General features: G+C 37.5%; 1 pseudogene; it reads right to left on the bottom strand.

Moving 5' to 3' along the window:
* Positions 1–17048: 17048 nt before the first annotated feature.
* On the bottom strand, positions 17049–17727 carry LOC100474024 (annotated as a pseudogene).
* Between the last annotated feature and the right edge of the window lie 8903 nt (positions 17728–26630).

The raw sequence follows: 26630 nt of genomic DNA, 5'->3' as shown, positions 1-26630 counted from the left end.
TGGTGTTCCTTTTCCTCCCATATTGAGAACCTGCACGCCTGAAAAATAAACCAACAGGAAAACAGGGCAAAAGGATACAGAAACAAAGCCCCCAGGATGTCACTTGAAACCCCAAATCTACCTGAGGCTGATCTATCCTTGGATTGATGACAACAAATTTCAAAAAACTCCCCTTATTATGCTTAAGACACTTTGAGTTAGAGTTCTATCCCCTGTAACCAACAGATTCTTAACTAATAAAAGTGTGATGTTACTTTCTAAGTTACTACAAGCTAATGTGCAGTATCTTTTCTTACTTTTAGGTAACTATCAAGTAATATGAAGCAAGACCAAATGAATAGTCAGAATCATTATGGATATCTCAATTTTCTTTTCAACAATACTTCCTAGAGCCTGAAAAGAAAACCAACATTCAATTTAATTCAATCGCACTATCAAGGTAATGGTGGTTTTCTACATAGACACTCAGCTAAGTTCATGTAAAGTCTTTCTGTATCATAAAATGTTAGATTTATAAATGGACCTCGGAGTGCCTCTTCCCCTGTCCTCATTTTAGAGACAGGGATCTGAAGTCTGACAATATTAACTGAATTGTCCAATATCATACAGCTAATAGGTAGTGACAATATTAGAATGAAACCAAATTCTGTACCCATAACTTAACAGAAATTATAAAATTATACCTATTACAGTATTCACATTATTCTAAGACGAAGTGACTGGAGAACTTAATAGAATATCATCATTTTTAAAATAGGAAATTACCTTAGTAAAGCACACAAGTGATTCTGCTTATTTATCCACTGGGGTATCTCCATTAATTCTTCTGAAATGAGGATGTACTAAATGAGCCAAAATTCCATTTAACACACATAAAGATAAATGACCTGAAATGGTCTCTTTGTAATGCTTTTGTGTTTTCTTTATAAATAACTACCAGATAAAAAAGAATAAAAATAATGATATTCTAATGAGAGCTAGTCAAGTCTATTAGATATGAAAGCTACATTATAATCTAACTGAAAAAATGTTGATATAAAAAATGGTTTTATTTTGGATAAGGATGGCCCATCATTCTTCCTCTAAGTTGATAGGCCAGATCTAATAATAACTGAATTCCAGGAACCACACAATACACTTAGAGAATTCTAAAAAACAGCCTTTTTGACCAAGTTATTAGATGTCTACGGGTTGGATCAGTAGGTTTTTTTTCTTCTACACATCCCTATTCCACAATTTTTAAAAGTAGAGGACTCTTACTACTGCTCCAACAAACATAATTACTGTAAAATGTTTAGTATGCACTTGTGGATTTTTAAACCCATTCTCGAATATTCGGTCAAGAAATCCTACTAAATCAAAAGCGAACTAAGTATGTTCCTTCGGAATTGTTACATAATTACAGAAAGCAAATCTGCAGCCCTAGAAAGTGAACCAACAAAGAAATCTGGTATACTCAAACTGGCCACAAGGAAATGAAAGAAGTTGAATGGGATAAGGAAAAATTTTAAACCTAAATTAATATTATTTAAAAGCCTTTTCTCCATTTTTTTTAATTTTTAAACAATTTTTATCTATTTTATTAGAAGATAATATCATTAACACTTTGTCACAATCCATTTCTAGCAGGTTACCCAGGCCAAATGCATTATTATTTTTTGCATATAGCTGCAAAAAATAAGTGTAATCTCATTAATAAAATGTTGTAGTGCATTTTTAATGCCTCTCCAATGGCCAAGCTTTGAAGAAAGAGTAAAACCGTGAGCATACTACCCATAGAATTAAAAGGACAAAATAATGCTTTTTTGCAACCACAATCACACCATTTTTCTATATCATCAAGATATTTACAGCTATAATGATTGATCATCTTTTATAAAACGGAGAGATTAGGCTCTTTCCAATAGTTTCTCTTTCTTAAGGTCTGGCTAGAACACTCCCTACCAGACAGGCAGACACAAATGCTATCCCCAGAAATTTGCCTGTTTTCCAATTTCCCTGCTTTGCCCCTTCCCTCCCAGCTGTCACACTAAAGAATCATTTCCTCTCTCTGGTTCCTACCTGGCCCTCTTTGCCTCTAATTCCCAGGAAGTTACAAAGACTAGTCATACCTTCAAAATATGCACACAGACTCTTCCACACTTTTAAACCATCGACTCTCTCCTTAGGGATTGATAAAATCATTCCGTTCACTGACTGTTCTACTCACCGTCAAGGAAAGTTGGCCAGTGGCAATTTCAACGTACAGCTTGTACAGGGTCTTCCTACTTGGTTATTACCAACTGTCTTCATGTACAAAACAACATGCAGCCTCTACCCCTGCTATTTTTTACATGCTGCCTCCCAGGTCCCTGCAACTAGGAAAACCGTTCTGCTGCTTTCCCATTCAGGGTCTTGTTGTTGGAGCCTTCCCGGGTTCTGCAGGCATTGGGGTGCTTAGCGTCAGCCAGACTTTAAGACAACTGCCTGTTGTTACACAGGGCCCTAAATTGCAAGAAACAAAGAGAGTCCAAAGGGGTTAGATTTTTATTAAAAGTTCGAAAAGGACCATATGCTCTTCTCTCATTGGCAAAATGCTACTCTAAATCAGAGGACGACAATCAGAAGGCTTGCTGGTCCAGTGACTCTACTTAAATGTCAACATATTCGTGCTAGTTTTGCTGCTGCCCCTCTCCCTTTTTTTTTTTTTTAAGAGTTAAGTTTTCCCACAGACTAGTTTTAAAGTGCAAATAAATACAAGACCCAGTCACTGTTTGGATTCAGTTTTCACTTGGAACCAGTGCCTTACAGATTATGACATGCAGCACACAGAAAATGGGATTAGAAAAGGTGCTGTGGCCATAGGGTTGTCCTCGGGCTGTAGAAGGCAGGGAAAACCCTTCATTATTCTTCCCCTCAGACTGAGGAAGCTCATGATAGCTATGTGTCACCTCTAATGTCATCGTCTCCCTCTCAGGCTTTGTCTCCCTGTCTCCCTCTTCCCTTCACCGTCTTTCCCCCATCACCCCTCCTCCCCTCTCCCCTTGGCTCCCAGGACCAAAGAAAGGCAGAAGAGATGAAGAGTGGATCCACCATTCCCTATGAATTAATAACCATGCCCAGCCCCAGTGCAAGCCAGAAAGGACTCTTCAATTCCAAATAGGGTGTTCAGAATCTTTAAAAGATGTACATTAAAAGTTAAAGAGTTTGGTTTTTATTATTGCTGTGAAATCTGTTCAAATATTTAGTTCTCGAAAAGGGGAGTGCAATACTTGTTACATAAATCACTGTTAATGTCAGCTAATTTCTAAAAAGATACTAAGAAAAGTTACAATGGAAATAGAAAAAGAAACCCCTGTTTCTGTCCAATGCTTAAAGTTAGAGCAGAGGGCTATCAATACAGCTGTGCCAGAGCAGAATGCCTAAGAGTTCACTTTCTTTCCTATTACACAGAGAAAAAAAATGGTGTTGTTTGAAATTATAACAAAATCTCTCAAATTAAGAAATGGCCAGTTAGGTTTTATCTAAACCAGGTAACGGCTTTCTCATGATCAAGCTAAATAACCTATTTCCTTTATAATCATGTTCATTGCACTCCTTCTTGCTATTCAGAGCACAGATACACTAAGAAAGACAGGAAAATAAAACATAAAAGAAAACAGCACTTAAAGCCATTTTATAAATTTATACAATTCCCCCCAAGAAAGCAATCAGAGGTTCTCAGTCTAGCTTTTTTAGTCACTGCTTATCCTGCATAAACAGACCCCCTCCACCTGGATGAAAAGGTAACTTATACAAGGTCTTTATTTCTAGTAAACAAAACATGCTCTACAATACAGTCAGGACTCACTGAAACAGGGGCTCTTCGGGCAATGGGGCTTGACAAAAGTATTCTGCAAATCAGAGTCACCAAACATCACTTTCACTTCCTTTCTGAAGCTCTTGTTTTGGATTGCTTATTGAATTTGGGTGACAGACAGTATATGTAAAATAAGGAATAAATTCTGATAAGGACAAGCTCAGGAAATGAAGAGCTCAGGCAGGTACTTACACACACACACACACACACACACACACGGCATGACTGTGCACTCTGGACACTCTTCTGCTCATTGTTTCCTATATAAGCAGACAAAAGAAATGTGATCAAATGGTCAATACACAGCTGAAGTTATTTTATTAGTCATCTAAGTAAATGCAGAATCATTAAAAAATAAACATCAACTTGCAAAAATAGACTTGTTGATTATAATGCTAGGATAAATATTTTCCACAATCTAATATAAAGCCCTATCAATTTTATTCCTTAGTTTTAAGGAAGTGACAATGTACTGAAGTGTATCTATACTGCTAACCAATTAGCTGATGTAAAAAAGGAAAATAGGGACAAATTTTTCTGACTAAGACATCTAGAAACCTGATTTTAAAGCCCAAGTAAGTGGGGTGGAAATATTCTAGGTGATCCCAACATGTAAACTAGCATTCATTCATTCATCAGTCAAAATTTAGAGGGAAAAGTCTTTATTGAAAGGAAAGAGACAAATGCCCCCAACCCAGCAATCCTTTTTCTGAATATATATCCTCTTAGGTCCACGAAAAAATATGTACAGCAATATTCCCAGAAGCACTGTTTATGGCTGCAAATAGAGGGGAAAAAATAGTATCCATTTCTAGGGAATGGTAAAATATTGCATATACACACGATGGAGTACAAAGTTGGAGGCAGAATTCATGAGCCAGACTTACACTTAGCAACACAGAAATGGTTCAAAAACATAATTACACATAATTTTTAACTTTTTTAAAGTAAGAAATGGGAACACCTGGATGGCTCAGTCTATTAAGTGGTCTCCCTTCTGCTCAGGTCATGATCCCAGGGTCCTGGAATCAAGTCCCTCATGGGGCTCCTTGCTTAGCGGGGAGCCAGCTTCTCCCTCTGCCTGCTGTTCCCCCTGCTTGTGCTCTCTCTCTCCCTCTCTCTGAAAAATAAATAAATAAAATCTTAAAAAATATTTTTTTAAAAATAAAAGTAAGAGGGACGCCTGGGTGGCACAGCGGTTAAGCGTCTGCCTTCGGCTCAGGGCGTGATCCCGGTGTTATGGGATCGCCCCACATCAGGCTCCTCCGTTATGAGCCTGCTTCTTCCTCTCCCACTCCCCCTGCTTGTGTTCCCTCTCTCGCTGGCTGTCTCTCTGTCGAATAAATAAATAAAATCTTTAAAAAAAAATAAAATAAAATAAAATAAATAAAAGTAAGAAACTGAATGAGATTTATAGCATAATGCCATTTATATAAATGTTAAAACCTATTCAAATAATACTGTACATTTTTAAGGGTATACTTAAATTTGTCTACATATATAGTTTTATATATTACATATAATTTTATGTGTGTTTCTATACACACACACATATATGAGACAGGAATTATAAGAATATACATTAAGTACATTAGAGCAGAGTGTCTATGGGGCAGGAGAATGGGAGTGTAGGTTAGGGATCACATGGGAAAATAAAATGAAACTAAAGAGCAGCTTGCACCAACCAACCTCAGACATAGTGAGCCATGAATGAGGACCATGACTGACTCAATTCCATGTACTTGACCAAAAAAAATTTTAAAGGCATACAGGACTTTGGAGCCATAATTATTGATGTTAGGATAAACCATGAGATCTAAACAACCAGCCATATCTAAAGATAAAATTCATCGGTGACTTTTTTTCTAAGATTATATTTATTTATTTATTTATTTATTTATTTATTTATTTATTTGGAGAGAGGGAGAGAGAGCACAGAAGCAGGGGGAGGGACAGAAGGAGGAGAGAGAGAGAGAGGGAGGGAGAATTCCAAGCAGACTCTGCACTGAGTGCGGAGCCCAACATGGGGCTCGATCTCACAACCCTGAGATCACAACCTGAGCTGAAATCAAGAGTCGGCTTCTCAACTGACTGAGCCACCCAGGTGCCCCCCCCATCTACGGCATTTTAAAAAACATTACAAAAAATTATAGATTGGTGATATCCTTAAGCTGTAATAGTTACAGTCAAGTATAATTTGGAAATCTTAAAAATCTTACACTGGAATTTTGCATTTGTAAAATCTATTTATGGGTCTGAGCACATTAAAACACAAGGAAGAAAAAAAAAGTAAATCACAGCAAGGAAAGAGCATCTAAACAGTTTACGGTATCAACAGTGCTCACAGGGCACATTTGTATCTAACTGACGGAATCCGGGTCCTCCCTAAGATAGCCACCCCCACCCCCACCCAGGACAGGCAGTTACATCAGGGAGCAGTTCCATTGCTTTGCTACATGTCCTGGGTATGGATTGAGCAGCCGGGAAGAAAAGCAATTATTTATGTATAAATTCTGCCTCAAAGACCTAGCTGTTTAAGATGAAATAGTGGGGTTTGATCTGAACAAAGACTATGCCATGTCCCCAGTTCCCTTTATATGGATCAGACATAGCTACACTGTAAATTGTCTGATAAGAGTTTGCAAAACTCCGTGAAAGGTAAACTACCTTGTTAAAAACAATGAATCAAAGCCATTCTCCATGATTCATAATAGTTACCCAACCAGATACTAATATGGAATCTCTATGACTCTCATCAATCTAGTATCTTTGAAAATCTTTCACTATTATTTCTACTTCCAATGAAAATATGTACATATTGATTATATAATTATAGTTAACAAAACCTGACACATTGTATTACTTACATAATAGCCGCAATATTTAAAATGTATTGACCATGATCTTTACTAAGGAAGTTAAATTAAATAATTTATAAAAATGTCTAGTACAAAAAAAATAGCTAGTGCTAAACTGTTTTTTCAGCAGCTACAACTGGGGAACATCATCCTTTTTAAACCCATTATCTCTACTCATCATAACTTACAGCACTAGTTACGTGAGAATGCCTTGAGAAGTTACTGAAACTACACAGATATCAATAATTATAAATGAAGTGAATTCTTATAACATAAGGAGAATAATAACTTATTTGAAGGACAGTCCATGTCCACGAACCATATCATTATCACAACGTTATAAAAAAATTGTTAAATTGAGAAAAAAGTTATACATAAGAAATTATAGATATCAACCACTATGAGAACTGACCAACAAGTTAATACCCATAAAATTCTCACTCTAAAGTAGTTATGGGAAGCCACACAATAAAAATGAATATACAGCAAAACACACCAACTAAAAAGCCTCAATACACTCAAAATGTGTATTTTTAGGAAATGAAAGCTAAGTTAGGTAACAATTCAGTGACCCTACCCATACACAAAAGTAACAACACCCCAGGGTATTCAACCCACCATCTCAAGTAAACAGTTTGACAAAAATTATAAATCAAATCACCATATTCATAAGTGGCTGCAAAGCCATATTTTCTGCTTTGGTACTACATAGAAAAAAAACCACATTTAGGAGAATTAAGAAATTTACTTCCTATTGTCTAATATTTCCCTGCTAGGAGATTGTCTACGAATGGTGAGGAAGAAAAATCTAGAAGATGTATTACATGTTACCGATTTTTTAACACTACAAATTGTGCACAGACCAAGCAGGTTCTCAGACAGTTAAATGGTCACACCAGAAAGCTTACCTGAAATTCCTACAATAAATGGCCACTTTAAAAGTTTTCAAAAATACTGAGAAGTACTGAAAAAATTTTGTTGGATTTTTTTTTTCCCTCTCCCCTTTGCAATAGAATGAGGGAATGAAGCATTTTTCTTGGACACTGAGTATAATTATAACTAATCATCTCCTTCTCCTTGGAGCAACATTCGTTGACGTTCCTTCATTTTAGGGTGGCTGGCTGACACAATTCAAATATAATTACTCTTCTTGCATGATAAACTCCAGCACCGTGAGCAAATACAGTATGTCTCATTGTCAAGTATGGCTAGACAGCAGCACTGTAATATAGACCTTTCAAGCCCTAGTGTAGCCCCCTGCCTTTGAAATCTGTGCGAGATGACAAAACTGACTTTCATTTCCCTTGGACTTTCTCAAGGTACCCTTATTAAGAAAAAAAAAAAGCCTAAAACCCATAAATTTAATCTACTGCCTGCCAATCACAATGGTTTCTGCTGTCAGACACTCATGATACATAACCACAAAATTTAAATGTTATTGTTTCATACAAGAGGAAAATGTTGCTCGTGACTACCCCCAACAGTCATGTGACAATTCAGTGCGTTTCCTTTGTTTGCTTCTTCCACCACTGAACAATAGCAGGAGCAGGAAACGGGGAGCCGATGGACCAAACTGGGAAGGAGCTACACAGTAATTAACGCAAAAGTAGATCACGTTTCTTAGCTAGCTGGGGAGAGACAACTGCATGAAGAGAGAAAGTCTGTTTTCCTAACTTGGATTTCATCTCAGATTAATAGTGATGCTTGTTTTTTTCATTCTCAAATGACTTCTAATTTTTAAGGAATCAAACTCATAATTGGATGATCACTGGAATACAACTTTCACCAACTTTCAAAAAGGAAATAGTTAAAAAAAAAAAAAGGAACAAAGAACATCACATCATCATGAATATTGAGTTTCTGGAAGAAACAAAGGCTTGAAATTTAAAATGAAAATTTTCAAGACGGCCTACTGGCCTCAAAGAGCTATGTTCTCAGTACCATGGTCAACTATATGAGAACTGATTCTTTCATATGTTCTGATTGGTGGTTTTAAGAAAAACATATTTCTGTGGATGGCCACAAACACACACTTGACATTTTGCCCCTTTTTGAATTACAGTGAAAATCCAAATGTAATTTTTACCTACTATTTTCTGGAACAGTGTTTCAAATGGGCCTTCCAAATCTGCATATATTTTTACCGGAGTATACATGAACTCTCTCTCTCTGATATGTAGCACTGTGCATGGAACTATATCACATCATTGTGTGTTTATCCTATGCTACCATGGGGACAATGACAAGCAGTTGGCTCTTTATTCCTTGACCTCCAAAAAATATATAAAGTAACCATCAACTTTTCGTTAGTAGTGGATAGACCTAGCAGATGAAGAATCAGATTCTGATGATGGGCTCTTTTGTTCCTTGGGTGGGGAAACAACTTGGCTCAGCACATCCTCTGGCCTCATTCCTCCATGATGGGAAACTGGAATCTAAATACAGTTATATCAAATTGAAAATAACTTTTGTTTGCTCTACACGTACGAGAAAACCCTCAGCAATTTTTGCTTCCAAAATAGGCAGAATTCTATTACAATTCAGTTGGAGGAAGGGTCCACTCTAGCCACTCAGAAATGTACAAATACATGTGGCTAACAGCAATTGGAGGAAACCTATATACAAAATAACATGGAACCTTTGATCCCTGTATTTGCAACAGTTAACTGGTATAAGAAAATATCAATTGTAGTAAATGCATAGAGAGTCAAAACAGAGAAAGTACACTATAGGGACATGACCTTAACGTGTTTAACAATAACCTAGAAAATTCAAATTTAATTCTGTTGCAGATCAAGACTCTAACGCACACAGAAAGACCACTCATCTTCTTATAAAACAAGGTCATTCTATTAGGGAAAGTCCGATGGTCTACAACGGACTTTGTTATTTTCAATAGGACATTAGTCTAGCAATCAACAATGCAGTCACACTAAAATACCTTGATGCCTCTCTCCTTTTGTTACAGACAAAGGTTGCACCGAAACCCTTTCAATAGCAGCCCCATTTTCAATTCAACCTTTTCCTTTCCCTACAAAACAGGACTCTACCCCTCTGAAAGCCATCAAACCCACTGTTCTGATTTGGAACATTCACCGGATCCATATTTGTCGCTTGAATGCATTTATACCTAGACTTCTCTGGGTATGCTGCCCAAATGCAAAAGTCCTCTAAAAATCAAAAACAAATAAATACACAAAGCCATCATGGGTGTTACAAAACACACTTGCCTTAGTATTCTTTTTTCAGGTTTAGTGAAAGGAATAGTAAAGAGACATGAATTTGTGATCCAGCTCCCACATCTTTTCTTCATTATCACAATGCCCTCAGTCATATCTCCGCTGCCCACGTAGCTTAGTCCTAAACCCTAATAAGCCCGATTTCACTCAACTGACCTACTACCCATAAAAAGTCTTAAAACTCAGCAGTTTGAACTAAAGCGAACTGGTTATATAAGTGCAGCCCAAGCCCCAAAATAAAATAAAAACAAACGAAACAAGAACAGGTGACTGAGAGATTTGCATTTGGTTTGCCATGTTGCTTCTACTCAAAGGCTGAAAATTCTTCGCCTTGCGTATTTAAATATGCATCAGCTCAGAAGAAGTTACACAATGTTTCCATCAGCAGAAGATGTGGCACTTAGAGAAAGCATCAGGAAAATAAAACTACAGACAAAATAGGGGGTATTTGCATATTTCACTTGAAATTAGGCGATGTTGCAGCATATTGGAAACTCATATGCATTGGATGTCAGCTGAGTTACTTTTCTTTCCCCCCAAGGTGACATTGGTGCTTGTCTTACCAAATATGATGCAACTGACAAGTGTTTTCATGTAAGGAAGATATATGCCTCCCATCACCTTGTCAAGCTGAGTGAAGGCAAACTCCAGCACATCCTTTCACAAGTGATTAGGTGGTCGGAGTCATTAAAAGTCATAAAGTTAGACTGCAGCAGTGTGCCATGCATATATATGAACTCATCCAAAGCTGTCCTCCTTGAAGCAGGTGATAGCTCTCAACTTTGCCTCTGACCGAGTCATAAATTCTTGGCTGAGCTTTCTTTCTCTTAGCATACCTTTGAAATTATACTGAACAGTTAGTGCTGCTTTGGCCAGTCTCATTGTCTCCTGCTTTCCCAACCAAGCCTCTAACTACTGGAGGTCCAAGCGTCGGATTTTGGTTCCCGAACACAAAATAAACGAGATTGTCATTAGTTTTTCTTCCACGGCACTTTTAACATTTTCAAAGTGCCTTACAAACTCTTGTCAATCAGCCTACTTTAAATTGTCTAAAAAGGCAACAATAAAGAGAGTGGGATTAACTGTTCTACAAAAAGAAGAAATTAAGGCACAGAGAGCCGAAGTGACATGGCCAAGAGTGCACCAGGATGGCTAATCAGGAGCTCAGAACAAAGTCTAACTTCTTAAGTTATAAGCTTTTACAGGTTTCCCACTTTCAGTCTCATCGTTTCCCAGGAAATAAATCTGATGTGCTATAAAATAGAAATACATATGTTGCACCTGAAATGATAAGAATTTAAAATTTTGTAAATGTACCATTGAAATGGATCATGAATTCCACTTTAAAAAAAATCTGTCCTAAAGAATCAATTAGGTGTATGAGCAAAAATGTATGCACAAGATGTTCAATACATCATTATTTATAATAATTAACACCTGCAAATAATCCAGATGTGCCAAAATAGGGAATTCTTGAGGTTCTATGATGAAATAGTATAAATCCAAGACATATTTTTGAAGAACTTTTAATGCTAAGGGAAATAATCATGATATAATGTTTGTGAGAAAAGCGAACTATAATACTTAAGGATCTCAACTGTAATAAATATAAAAATATACAGGCGAAAAGGACTAGAAAAAAACAATCCTAACAATATTTACCTCTATGTTTAGGGATTGTAGGCAATTTGAATTTTCTTTTTTAGAACTTGTGTAGATTTTCCAAATTTTCTACAATGAGTTGTCACTTTTATAATTAGAAAAAGAAAAGAAAACATTTACGTTTCTGAGTGGATGCTTAAGAAGGTACCACTATAGGCTTCTTGCAAATCATTTCAACACAGACTACTCAGTATTAAGCACTCTAAATGTTTTCTAAAACTCATCACAGCACTGTACTCACTCAGAATGTAGTCAATGCTTGCCCCTGAGTGCATGAGCTCTGTCTTCTTACGGATCTGATAGAGTAGCCAATGTACTTTTAAGGCATGGTACCTGAGTGGATCCTGATGGCCACCGTGCTTTTCCTATAAGAATTTCATTTCCCTATCAATGCCTGTAAGTGTGCTCATCCAGCGTAGACTGGACGCAGTCATGACTGAATAGTGTGGTGAGGAAGGAGAAGTTGTAAGACTCACTCTCCAACTTTAATAAAATAATTTTGGGTTTTGAGCACTGCAGCAATGAAGAACAACTTCTCCTGAGCTAATCAGTGAGACATAAATCAACTCATTTCAGCCTACATAAAGGTCCTTAAAAGAAGTTTTTAACCATCAGACATTTTAAAAGATAAAAAGACAAGACTGAGATGCATGTGCCCTGGGTAATTTCTTATATTTCATTTTCTATTGTTCTGGGCCACCAACAAAACATAAAAAGGCCCATGGTATTGACCCTGTTAATACGATAAAAACAGAAAATTCTATATGCATACCAAGTAGAACATACATTTGTAAGAACTCGATTCTTTTCACCAAACATATGGATGTAATTTTCAAGTCTGACGTTGCCATTATTACATGGAGCAATTAGTTGTTGAAGTACATTTCTTGCTCATGATTCTATAGCTGAAATCTTTTAAGTATTCAAGCATATCAAACACGTGGCTGAGAAACTTTTAGAAGAGACTAGGTTAGAGAAAAAGGAGGCTGGGGCAAAAGTAGTTATAAGCTCTTTGCATCAGGTCAATAGCTCTTCTTCCCTGGGCTCTCCTAGGAAGAAGCCCTCTGGTAGCTACACTTACCCAGCAGGAAGCCATTTTGATATCCTGCTACACACATATTCTGCTCCTACATTCTCTTTTAGAAAAGACAAAGAACCAGAAGCCAGTCAGAAGCTTTGCTGCTAGTTCTCATAAAATCTCAACATTTAACCTCTACAAAAATAACTTATTTTTTTTTAAATTGCTATTAACAAAAAGCCTTTCCCTGACTTCTTACTATAAAGGCTATATTCAAATCCAGCCCATAGGAAGGTTCTGAGAATCTGCCTTCTCTTGTCCCTATTCATTCACTTTGAATCACAAGGCTAATAAATAGTGAGATCAATAGAAGCTGAGCTTCAGGAAATGAAAAAAGAAAAAAGAAAATTCTTAGATAATCAAAAAGATGGACAAGCAATCCCTGAAATATTCAAGTGAGTAATGCAGTTAATGGTTCTGGTTAAGAACAGTTAGAACAAAGACTTTTCCTTAATTTAATTTTTGTACTATTTTCCTCATTTAAAAACCAATAAATACTCAAGGCAGAAAAAGTTGTAAATAAACATATAATGAAAGAAATAAAATTTTCCCACATACTACCAAGTAATGACTAATATCAGGAGTTGGTTATTCCTTTGAGTTTTATATATAAATAGGACTCTAATGCATAAATATATTTCATCATATATGTGTCACAATTTATTTAATCTTTCTCAACTGCTGGACACATACAGGGTATCTAACATTTCACTATTATTAACTCTGACATGAACAACCCTGAAATATAAATCTTTCTGCATATTTGTGATTTCTTTTCTCTTTAGAGTAAATTCAAAACAGTGAAATTACTGAGTTCAAAGAGTATGAGCTTTTGAAGGCTTTTAAAATACATTGCTGAATGGCCTTCCATAAATTTTGTACCAATTTACACTCCCAAGAGAAATGTTTGTGAAAATGTCTTTCAAAATAGTCCTGCTAGTCTTCTCTTTGTCTTAAAACAATAGGTTAGCTGTGGGAAAAGGTACAATAAAAACTGAAAGAGCATTCTATCTGTATAGAAATTATATGCCTTCTCATGCACTCAGAGAGAGTACATATGTGTATAGCGAGGAAAATATTCACCTCAAATGACTGCACCATACAAGGCAGAAAAATATCGCTGGCCACACACATCCACTTATTTCTACCTGAATGAAGCACAAAGTAATGCAATTTGAATTTATTGCATCACTAGCCTACCGAGTTTTAAAACCCTATTATTTGCACTATTCTGAATGACCTGAAAGATCTAACAAGGTAGAGGCATTAACAAATTCTGTGTTTATTGCATCATACACCTAAAATATACTTAGCCAACCTAGTAAAAGCAGGATTTAAAGGGGTGAAAGGACAGGCTCACTGGTCGGAGTGAGAGCAGACACTCATGTCCCACAGAGCAAGGTTTCTGTGTGTCAAACATCATCAAAGAATTAGTGGGAGCCAAAATGTTAGGATTTAATGTCACAGGAGAGGAAATTTGGAGAGAATAACAAATGAGAAAGCCATGAAAAAAAGGGGGAGGGCAAGGAGTCAAGGTCACCTCAGAGCATCTTCCCAACCTTCCCAAGACAAGAAAAATAGATGAGCTCTCCCTGGGTGAGGTTCCTAATCCAAAATACCCCCCCACATTATGCCCTTGCTCCCAGACTCCTCAGGAAGGTTTTAGGGTGGAATTGAGCTGTGGTTATGGAGGGGGAGTGGCCGCTGCTGCTGCTGTGGTCCCTGCCAGTCTCCCCAGAAGGTTCAACAGTAACCTACAGATCCACAGCATTTATATTCTTTCTCTCACTGTCTAGGTGGTCAGTGCTGCCCCTAGGCAACATCTAGGTCATTCTCGGTTACAAAGCTGAAAGAATGCATCACGGATGTGTAACTCACCGCAATGAACAAGGACACTTCAGTACCTCTGAAGGTCAGATACCTTTGGGAAGATCTCTAATACACGATTTTATTATCTAGAGCATAAATACGAATTGCCTTATGGAATCAATGACATCCAAGTGATGAACAAAACACTAGGATTGGTTTGGGGGCCCCTCATCATCAACAGAAATGCTCCAAAATGAGATGACCTGTTTATTGACCCACAAAATGTAAAAACTACACTAGAACATTTCTAAAACTTCTGGAGGTTGATTAAAACCTTTTAGCTGGATGTTTCTGAGAGACTACAAAGAATTACTACATATGTCTTAAATTTAAAAAGACCATCATGGTCTAAAACAGCAAACAATAGAATGGCCTAATCCTGGCATTCAGGCAATGAGTAATGAGAAGCAAGTTCCCTCTTGCACCAGCGTCTGTCTGTCCGAATCACTCCCATTTTACTTCTTTCCTCTCAGTCTGCTTGACCCAGTAACTCAAGGCTAATATTCTCTTTCCAGCTGGAAGTCCATCCCATGTTCTAGAGACCCTAAGTCACCAGCAAAACCATGCATGTGAGGAAGACACTACCCAAATTCAACCCAACAACCCAAATCTTATGTGAGACTCAAGTTGGGCTAAAAATTGAAGCAAATGTTTGAGGCGGTCTGTGGATGGAGGACTGACCCTTAGTTGCAGTCTTTCCAAAGAGGGCAATTTTCCAACACAAAATTCAACTACACTTCAAGCACATTCTTGGAGTGAATCATCATCGAAATGTATTTATAGGGAACAGTCGCTTTCGTGCAGCAAGAGATTTTTTTTTTCAGTTTACAAATCCTATCACCCACCACATGAATTATATATAAGACAGGATGCTCACTACATCTCTTTTAAAGTGGCTCCTGCATCAGAATATTGCTCAAAAGCACATTTCCTTCTGGCCTTTCTTTGATTAAATACTAAGGGAACAATCTTAGCAAAATGGAATTTGTTCTAAACAATAGTGACTCTTGATTGAAATCAGATCTTTAAACTTCAATAATAACTCATACCTGAGTGGTTGTCGCTCCTTGGCTCCATCATTCAAATGTTTCGGCTGCCCTGAGAACCCCATTCCATTTTAAGAGCATGTTGTATTGACTCTGATATTTGTACTTAACCATTGTCATTTTGGAAAACTTTCTCCATCTTCTGGCCAAGGTTCCTTTAGAAAAACCCTGTTATTTCCATTCTAGAAGCTACTTTGAACCATCTTAAGGGGAAATATATTCATTTTCCTGTGACTTTCACTCTAAAGGTTCCAAATTTTCTACTAAAAGATGTCTTCAGAGAAATCAAGTGGTCTGTATTTTTTAAAAACAACCCCTACTTATTTTCACACTCAAAAAAATGGCATAACCTTTCCACTTTATGAATTAAAACTAGAAAAAAAATCCCTATTTATTAGGGCTTGTACTGCCAATAAAGTCCTCTTCAACTAAATGTGTATTTAAGCTATCCTCACATACAGCAAATCGAGTTGCAGCAAATAAATAATACAGACTCTATTTTCATAAGCAAAAATTGATTTTCACTGAGTTCTTCAACAGTGCCTGAAAATATAAGTGTGCTATTTAAAGAGCTTGTGAAATTTCAGGAATGTCATATATTGGTAAACAATTCAGAACGACATGTGTAAAGAGGCAATTAATTTGTTGAGCTAATGAAAAACAGTTTCTTCTACAGTTATTTTTGTCTCCAAGCCAATTCTGGGGTGATCTTTCCTGAATTCAGAAAAGCACTCGCAGTTTTGTCCCAATGGTACAGTCATGAGTGAGGTCCCATTTCTTAATTCCTGCATCCCGCTTAACTTTCAACATCTGGCCAATAGGCAGATGCTCAGACAATAAACTTGCCCCGTGCAGGGGCTATGACAAAGGAAAGAGGGAGCGCCTAAGTGGGACAATGTTGCAAAAGGGCACCAGCTTCCCTGCTCACCCTCCCTTGTCAGAGTAAGTCCGTCCACACTGGCCTGAAGCAACTTCAGGACAAGCGGTTAGGGCAAGATACTTCCCTTCACGTCAACGGATTTTTTTTCCAGATTTGCATTTTATGTAAAAATCCAGGTTTTATTTTTACTTATTCTTACATTGGCAGGAGCTGATGCCAAGAACTTATAAACAAACAGTAACTTTTGTTCTCTACCTCCTAGCTGAACAAAAACACACACCATGTAGCATTATCATTAGGCAAGATTTGCTTTTTTACATTTCACACAAGAATCCAATATTATCCTTTCTTGAACAAAATGCCCAGATTACTAAGAAAACTATCTTTGGTGAAAGTGTTTAATAGGCACATTTTATTTAAATAAATCTTCCAGGAGGAAATGGGAGAATTCACTGCTTTCACTTAGAAGAAGACTCTGTAAGTAGTTATCTGTCAAATTTCTCTGTGCAGCTCACCAACATTTCCTTACTGGAAACATCAACATTCCCCATCACAGTTTCCAAAATGACTTTAAAGTCTCAAAATTCTGTATCTCCTTTGGCTTCCTTCTCTCCTGATTCCGCCCAGGCTGTATTAATGGTTTGCTTCATGTCATCATCCCCATCTTCATGAATTTCCTTTAGAACATTCATCAATTCCTCACTAGGATCCATTTCAGTGTCGTGGGAGGGCTTTTCCTTCTCTTTGCATTCTTTTTCAACGTGAGTCCGGTAGTCCCACCATGTGTTTTCTGCCTTCTTTCTATGTAAGATAAGAACTGTATGTGTCTTGACTTTTTTTGAACCACCTTCCACAGAGATGGGTTTCAAGAGATTGTTCACAATCATGGAGTAACTCTTCCCATTTAGATTCTTTACCAAAAGATCAAATGACCTCTCTCTGAAACTCACCTGCACGTTCTCAGTGGGGACTTGATGAACTCCAGTTAAGGTAACAGAGATTTTCGCAAACTTGTCTGACTGATCCCATCCGTAATTACTGATTTTCACTGTATATCCCATGGTAATGAGAGCAACCACAGCAGCTGGCTTTTCATTTTCCAAGAGTTCTGCTTTTCTCTCTTATTTCTACTGCATCTTCTTCTTGATTTCTGTCACAATCTTAGATTTTTCAGCTGGCCAAAAGGCCCAGTGGCCTTTTCCAGCAGCAACTTTACCCTTCTAGATCCTTCCATAACGCTTCTAAAGCTGAGGCCATGGTCAGGCTGGGTCAGGCAAGACCCAAACTGCAGCCACACAGGGGAGAACAAGAAACACTGCACCAAGTGCACTCACCTGGATACAGAGCCCACCGACACGAGTTGCAGTCCACTTCAACGAATTTTGTTAAAGCGGTCCAGAGCAACCTCAAAGTTTTTAGTCTTCACTGCAACTAGTGATTCTGGAAATTCCTTATAAGGACACATTGACTCTATAAAGCCAGGTCATAATGACCACAGCCATCTTCCTTCTAGAAATCTCTGCTGTCTCCTCTGCTAATCTCACTGCAGCACCTCACATGCTCTGTCAGGGGGTCAGGGACAGCTAACCATGCTTCAGGTATATGAAGGCCCAGATGCAAAGACATATACGGAGGCAGAGCCTCGGTTTCATTCAGTAAACCAGCTCAACCAAATTATCGTAACTAACTATAGTAACAACTGACTTTCAATTCTAGGTCCTCTGGTCATGTCTTCAGATGCTTGCCCGGGCCCTTCCATGCATCCTAGCACAGAATATTAAGGACTCAGGCTTGAATCAAGAAACCAGTATCCAACTCCCAGCTTCATCACCTAGTCACAAGCTATTATATTAACCATATCTCTATTTCCTGCATTCTGAGGCTCTGACATCTGGGGCCCTGATGACCATGAAGAGACCGTCCCTCCCATGGTTAGCCAATTCCTAGAGAGAGTAAACAACTGCATGCTTTTCAAATGCAAGCCAACCGTCCAGAGTCTGCACCCTTAAGCACCTCCTTTACTGGGCTCTCACACTCCAGGCCACTCTCTGCCTGCCCTAAACAGCCCAGAGCCAGGAACCAAGGCAAATCGGAACAGCACACAAACTCCAAAGCCCACTAGAACTACTCAAACTGGCCAGTCCTTAACCTGCTTCCCTGCCTCTCTTGTTCCTTTCATGGAAATCACAGTAAAGGCTCTTGCCTACAGTTTCCTCCTCCCCCTCTGTCTCCTGACTGACTCTGGTGCTTCCCCATGTGCTCCCACCACCTCATCCCCACCAGGCCCTGGTGTTGTATGCCCCTTCTCTTGGAATCTGTTGAGTGTGACAAACTATCTTTTCAACAGCAATCATGTTCTGATTTATTGGCCTCACCATATTTTAATAATAATAAAACAGCTGTGTGACCTTGGAAAAAAGACAGAACCTCTGCTTCCATTTGTTCATCAGTAAAAAGAGGATAATATTTCCTCTCCACAGCGTTCTTGTGAAGACAACTAAAATAATAGTATATAGTAAGTGCTCAATAAATACTGAAGTTCCAAATGAACAGATTTTTAAAAAGTAAGATTTAGAGATAACTCATTAAAGGCTACATGGCTAGGAAGATGTAGAATGTAAATGTCACCCAGATTTTTCTCACTTTAAACCCCCTTCTTTTTTAACTTCACGGTACCTTCCGCAGTTAAGCACAGACCCTCCTATTGCACTCGAACCTTTTTCATAGTAGTGAACACATATTGGATGATAATTCTGTACAAGTACATCACCAGGACCTCATGTGATCAATGAGTTGTTTGAAAGAAGGATAAGGAGAGGGAACAAAGGAGAGAAGGAGGGAGGAAGGCATACAGGGAGGGAGGGAGGGAAGGAAGAGAAGAAGGGAGGGAGGGAGAATCCTTTCTATCTTAGGAATACAAATAAGAATTATTTCTCTCCTGGTACCTTTCTTTCTTTCTGGGCCCCCAGTCTACCTTTGAATAGAGGTAAAACAGCTTTAACCCTAACTATAAAAATCACCAACCTGGAACCACACACCCAGTTACATAAATTTCCCTTTATCAGTCTCTCTCTTTTATAGACCCAAAACTTCTAATAATTTCTGCCAAATTTCCTCCTCTCATAATCTCAACCTTCAAGATGTTTTTAAAATACCACTCTCTGGACCCATTCAAGGTCAGTTCTGAATTCCTCATGCCTGCAAAAGCTTGTATATACTGATCACTTCTTTCCTTCTCCTCCCCATCTCCTGTGTCACATGCCTGGGCTTCCCAACTTCGAGTGGCCCAGAGACATCAAGTTAACATTTCATAGCCTCACATAGAACAAATATTAGCAATATAAAGCTCTGTTTGATCACTCTAGACCCAAATTAGCAAGTAGTATTCTCAAAACTACCTGTAACTTAAAGACAGTGGTTTTTTGACAAAGAGGCAACCCGCAGAATGGGAGAAGATATCTGCAAATGAAACTACAGATAAAAGGCTAGTATCCAAGATCTATAAAGAACTTCTCAAGCTCAATACATGAGAAACAAATAATCAAATCAAAAAATGGGCAGAAGATATGAACAGACACTTTTCCAATGAAGACATACAAATGGCTAACATACACATGAAAAAATGTTCAGAACAATTAGCCATCAGGGAAATTCAAGTCAAAACCACATAAAGATACCACCTTATGCCAGTCAGAATGGCAAAAATTGACAAGGCAAGAAACAACAAATGTCGGAGAGGATGTGGAGAAAGGGGAACCCTCTTAAACTGCTGGTGGGAATGCAAGTTGGTACAGCCACCTTGGAAAACAGTGTGGAGGTCCCTCAAAAAGTTAAAAATAGAGCTACCCTATGACCCAGCAATTGCACCACTGGGTATTTACCCCAAAGATACAGACGTAGTGAAGAGAAGGCCATATGCACCCCAATGTTCATAGCAGCATTGTCCACATACCTAAACTCTGGAAGGAGCCGAGATGCCCTTCAACTGATCACTGGATTAAGAAGATGTGGTCTATATATACAATGGAATATTACTCAGCCATCAGAAAGAACAATTACCCAACATTTGCAGCAACATGGATGGGACTGGAGGAGATTATGCTAAGTGAAATAAGTCAAGCAGAGAAACACAATTATCATATGGTCTCACTCATTTATGGAACATAAGGAACAGTAGGGAGATTAGTAGGAGAAGGAAGGGAAGAATGAAGGGGGTAAACAGAAGGGGGAATGAACCATGAGAGACTATGGAGTCTGGGAAATAAACTGGGGGTTTCAGAGGGAAGGGGGTGGGGGATTGGGCCAGGCAGGTGATGGGTATTAAGGAGGGCATGTATTGCATGGAGCACTGGGTGTTATTACACAAACAATGAATCATGGAACACTACATCAAAAACTAATGATGTACTGTATGGTGACTAACATAACATAATAAAAATTTTTTTTTAAAAAGGGTGGTTTTTTGGTTTGGTTGGTTGGTTGGTTTTGTTTTTTTAACTTTGGGCAGAAGTTGCAAACTTAAGTGCCTCTAGGAGGAGCAGAAAAGTGTCCTGAAAATGAGTGAAACTGGCCAGGTGAGGGCTGGAAGACAGAGCACATGGCCTCCAAGCAGTCAGGCAGCCCCCACTGGCTGCTTCACGCTGGGAGAGCCCATCTGGTCAGAGATCACACATTTTCAAGGAAAGCTAAAAAATCTGTATTTTTAAGTGAAGAAACTCCTTATATTTAAAGTTTGCCAACTAATTCTCTTTTTTAAAACACCAAATGAAAAGAATTTTGTGTGAGTTTAAGTCTGAAGATCTCTACATTAAGATTTTTTCCCTAAGGTATTTTACACATATTTTCAAATACATATGAAGACAGCACAACATTTATCCTGAGGAAGACCTACATGAAAGAAAGTTCATTTTATTGGAATGGAATGGAATGGAATGTTTAAAAAGTCATAAAATTTTACAATCTAAGTGAAGTGAATTATATTAGGTGGAGAAAAAAAGAGACTATAAATGTTGGTTTTTCACCTTCTTAAACATCTCTCATCCATTGCCTTGATGTGCCCATTGCCACCAGTCTTGTCCACGCTACCAGTATAACTTTCCTGGAATAGTGCCCTAGCCCTCCAAGTGGGAGGCAGCATGCACAGAGTAGTCTGCTTTGTTTTATTTTTTAAGGGACAATTTCAACCACATCCACCCTAGCATGATATAATTTAACTAAGTGCGTGTGCCCTACTAATTTTCATCCTTTATGCTGACACTATTTAGAACTCTTAAGTTGAGGAGTCTAATTGTAACAAAAAATAAAAACTCAAAAATCTAATTTTTCTCTCTCAAAATTCATGTGTGCATACATACATAAAATAATACAAAACACAGAGTATCAACCAGCCAAAATTAAACAAAAAGGCCAAAATTCATTTTCAACAATTAAAATCAATTCAGACTTAGACCTCAGAGTCACACTTAGAATGCCACAATTTCCCACAATTCATGGTGAAAGTAAAATCTTGGCAGGGCTCTGGCTCATTGCTAAAGTACTGGACCCAGGATTTGATATCTCCTTTCAATTAACAATAATGTAATTTCTAATTTTTATTCAATTTATAGCCCATAAAATCCTGGCCTGCTAATGGAAAAATAGGATTTGAAACAGGAATTTCATTATACTCTTGGTCAGGTCATGGTTCCTCTGAATATGTTTCCTCTGAATAAAACAATGTATCAAACTGGGTCAAATACTATTAAATCTAAACTTTGCCATGTTTTTTTAGGTATGAAGCATTTACTAAATTTTAATTCATTGCTACTACACTGTTCAGTTTTCTTAAAACAATGAGAACAAAAGGCAGCAAAATTTTAATATAATTTTTACTTCTGTTTATGTTTTTAACCTCTATCAGCCTTTGAGAAAACAAATTTTCTTTTCTGCAGACTTTGTCTTTTAAAACTAAAAGGTTCTAGTTTTAGATTATATGCATAGCTCTACTACCATTATGATTTCTTAACGTACAGAAACCAGAACTCATGAAATAGTCCAGACATTCATTCACTTTATTTTTGAAAACTAAATAAAAATGTTCAATTTTTTCTCAGTGGTATTCTACATCTTATTGGTCATTATGGACATAGCACACATTTCCCGATAACTGCATTTTTCTGACTCCTTAACTTAAAGAATCAGCTGAAAAAAATTTAATCTTAGGGAATGTAATATAGTATACATAGGTTTTCAAATGAACACCAATTGGAGGATATTATATAGTCTACATGATAGGATCTTTGGAAGGATGATGTCAGCAAAAATAGCAGAGTTAGCGCCTCACAAAATTCTCTTCCCCATAAAAGCAATGATAAAAGGAGCAAAATCTATCAGAATTAACTTTTTCAGAACTCTGGAAATTAAACAAAGGTTTATAGCAATCTAGGGAGCATTTATTCAAGAAAAAAACACTGAATTTTGGTTTAAAAAAAAAAGAGCATGCTTTGCAGCATTTTCTCATGTCCTATTCTGATCTTCCACTCTATAGCTCTGAGACAGCTTTAAAAACCAAAGCCTGCGATCACAGTGAAAACCAACAACCTGCAATCACACTAAAAACCAATAGCTTGATAGCCACCAGAGGGGGAAAATGAGAGTGCAACTCCTTTAAAGCCTCATTTCCAGAGCACTGTTATTATTTGCCCTGTCTTATAGTTCCATGGAAAACTCCACACTCAAGGTTGTGTTTTTTTGCCTGACTTTGAGCTCACTCAGTGCAAAAACTATTTCCCCAGGAGCATTTGTCAAAAACAAGGGCAATTAACTTCATGGCTGTATGAGGGGTAGATAACAGTTTGAATAAACAAAATGAAAGGGTAGGGAACAAGATGCCCACAGGGGCATTGAAAATCTCCCAACATATTTCTGGGAATCTAGAAGCCCACATGATGTGTAGGACTATGTAGATGTCCAGGGCTGTACACATGCTCAGGAAAGATCTGAGAAGGCCCTAAGTTCTCACAGCAGGCTGACTTTAAGACTCTGCAAAATTAAGAAGACAAAGTTATTAACTGCATAACTGAGTGTTGAAGATTTGCCCCAATATATACAGAGCACTCTTAAGCAAGGCAGAGAAACACTGAATCTACTAGGTGTTTAAGAAAATTTCTGTCCAAACATTAGCTGACTACTTAGGTAACCAAACAGAGACTCTAGTGACAATACATGGGAAAAAAAATACAGATTTCACAGAATTAGCTCAGAAAAGACGCAGGAAAACAAACAACAACCATGGGAAGGGAGAAGAGTCTGATTTCTAGAGTTGCCACGTTATATTATTTAAGATGTCCAGTTTGGGGGGTACCTGGTTGGTTCCATCAATAGAGCATGCAACTCTTGATCTCAGGGATGTAAGTTCAAGCCCCATATTCAGTGTAGAGATTACTTAAAAATAAAATATTTTTTTTAAGTGTCCAGTTTTCAAAACAATTTCTAGATGTGAAAAGAAACAAGAAAACACGGCCTATCCACAAGAAAAGAAGCATTCAACAAAAAAACTGCCCTGAGGAAGACCAGACACTGGAGCTACTAGACAAAGACTTTGAAGAAGTTATTCTAATTTTGTTCATATATATAAAGAAAACTATGACTACAGAACAAAGTATAAGAATGATAAGTCACCAAATAATAAAAAGTAAAAAGACAGAAATTACTTAAAACATACACACACAGAAATTCTGGAGTTAAGAATACAATAACTGAAATGAAATGTTTACTAATGGGACTGCAATTCTGACCAAGGAGGAAGAAAGAATCAACACACTTGAAGATAGTTGACTGAGATTATTCAGTATGAGGAACAGGAAGAAAATGAATGAGAAAAAAAAAAAAAAAGAACAGAGCCTCAAAGACCTAGCAGACAATATCAAGTGTACCATTATATACATATTAGGAGGCCAAGAAGGAAAAAAGAAAAAGAAAGGGGAAAGATTATTTGAAAAAATAATGATTCAAAATCTCCTAAATATAATGGAAAAAAATAAGGCTACACTTACAAAATCTCAATGAAATCCAAGCAAGATAATCTCAAAAAGAGCCATGCCTACACATATCACAATCAAATCATTGAGAAAGAAAGATAAAGAAAGAGAAAATCTTGAAAACAGCAAGAGCAAAGTGACTCATCACATACAAGCAATCCCCATAAGATTAAAAGCCAATTTCTCATCAGAAACCATAAAGACCAGAAGGCAGTGGGAATGACATATTAAAAGTGCTTAAAGAAAGAATAGCAACCAAGAATTCTATACCCAGCAAAACTATCCTTCAAAACTAAAGGAGATATTATAACATTTCTAGGTGAAGAAAAGTTAAAAGAATTCATTACTTGCAAACCTGTCTTACAAGAAATACTAATGAGAGTCTTCCAGGCTGAAATGAAGCACCATTAGAAAGTACTCAAGTCCACATGAAGAAAGAGAGAGCACTGGAAAAGGTAATTGCATAGAAAAATATAAAAGACAGTATAATTTTTTGTTGTTTTAAACTTTTTTTCTAATATATGATTTAAAAGATAACTGCATAAATCAACAATTATAAATCTGTAAGGGGCACACAATGTATAAACATGTAATCTGGATAATGATAACAGTACAAATGAAGGGAAGGAATGAGAATTACATGGGAACAAAGTTCTGACATGCTATTGTAATTAAGCTGGTATTGATTCAAACTAGATCGTTAAAAGCGAATATGTTAATTGTAATTCTCAGGGAGATATGGAAGAAACTAACTCAAAAAACAGTAAAATAAATGACAAGAGAATTAAAATGGTACACTAGAAAATACCTATTTAACCAAGAGGCAGTAATGTAGAAATAAAGGAATAAAAAAAGGCATGAGACATTAGAAAATAGCAAAATAGCAGATGTAAATCCTACCTTCTTAGTCCATACAATGAAATGTTATTTAGCCATAAAAAGGAATGAAGTACTAATTCAGATACAACATGGATGAATCCTGAAAACATTATACCAAGCGAAAGAAGCCTCAAGAGGTCACCTGTTTTTATTTTATTTATGTGAAATATCCAGGATAGTCAAATCCATAGAAACAGAAAGTAGAAGTGGTGCTAAGGTCTGAAGGTTTGCGTCCTCCCCCCAAACTTACATCAAAATCCAAAACCCCAAGGTGATAGTATTAGGAAGTGGGAAGTGGGACCTCTAGGAGGTAACTAGGTGATAAGGGCAGAGCTTTCATGAACAGGATCAGTGCTCTCATAAAAGTGACCCCACAAAGCTAGCTTTGCCATGTAAGGATAAAACAAGAAGTCAGAGATGCCTGTGAACTGAGAAGGGTCCTCACCCAACCATGCTGGCATCCTGATCTAGGACCTCCAGATGCCGAAACTGTGAGAAACAAATGTTTGTTGTTCAAAAGCCACCCGGTCTATGATATTTTGTTAAATCAGCCCTAACAGACTAAGACAAGTGGGAAGTGACTTCTACTAGGTACACAATTTCTTTTGGGGATGATTAAGTGTTCTGGAATTAGATGGTACTGATGGTTGTACAAATTTATGAATATAATAAAATGATGAATTTTATGATATGTAAATTATATCTCAATTTTTTTTAAATACTTAAGAATCAGAGACTATTTTATTAGCCCTCAGAGCACCTACCTCAGGATGCAATCAATGAGCACTGAATAACAGACAACTGAAGGACAATGCTAATGGTAGGGCATGGCCTACACCAAATCTTTAAAAAGGAGAGTTGGAAACTCGGACTTGATCAATAGTTCTGCAACCCTTTTTTTAGAGAGCATTCACTAATCTAAATAACACCTCTCAATTCTGTAGGCAGAAAAGGCTTTGGTGTAGAGATATCAACCATTAACCGCATTTTCATGAGTACTCATCACTTTTTTTTCTTTTTTTTTTTTTTTTTTAAAGATTTTATTTATTTATGACAGAGATAGAGACAGCCAGAGAGAGAGGGAACACAAGCAGAGGGAGTGGGAGAGGAAGAAGCAGGCTCACAGCAGAGGAGCCCGATGTGGGGCTCGATCCCATAACGCCGGGATCACGCCCTGAGCCGAAGGCAGACGCTTAACCGCTGTGCCACCCAGGCACCCCATCACTTTTTTTTCTTTACTACGTTTCCTGTCATCATACTAGG

This window comes from Ailuropoda melanoleuca, chromosome 5 (assembly GCF_002007445.2).
Source record: "Ailuropoda melanoleuca isolate Jingjing chromosome 5, ASM200744v2, whole genome shotgun sequence".
Classification (NCBI taxonomy): Eukaryota; Metazoa; Chordata; class Mammalia; order Carnivora; family Ursidae; genus Ailuropoda; species Ailuropoda melanoleuca.
Note: the sequence above shows the minus strand (reverse complement) of the source record. Positions and strands in the feature narration are given on the sequence as shown.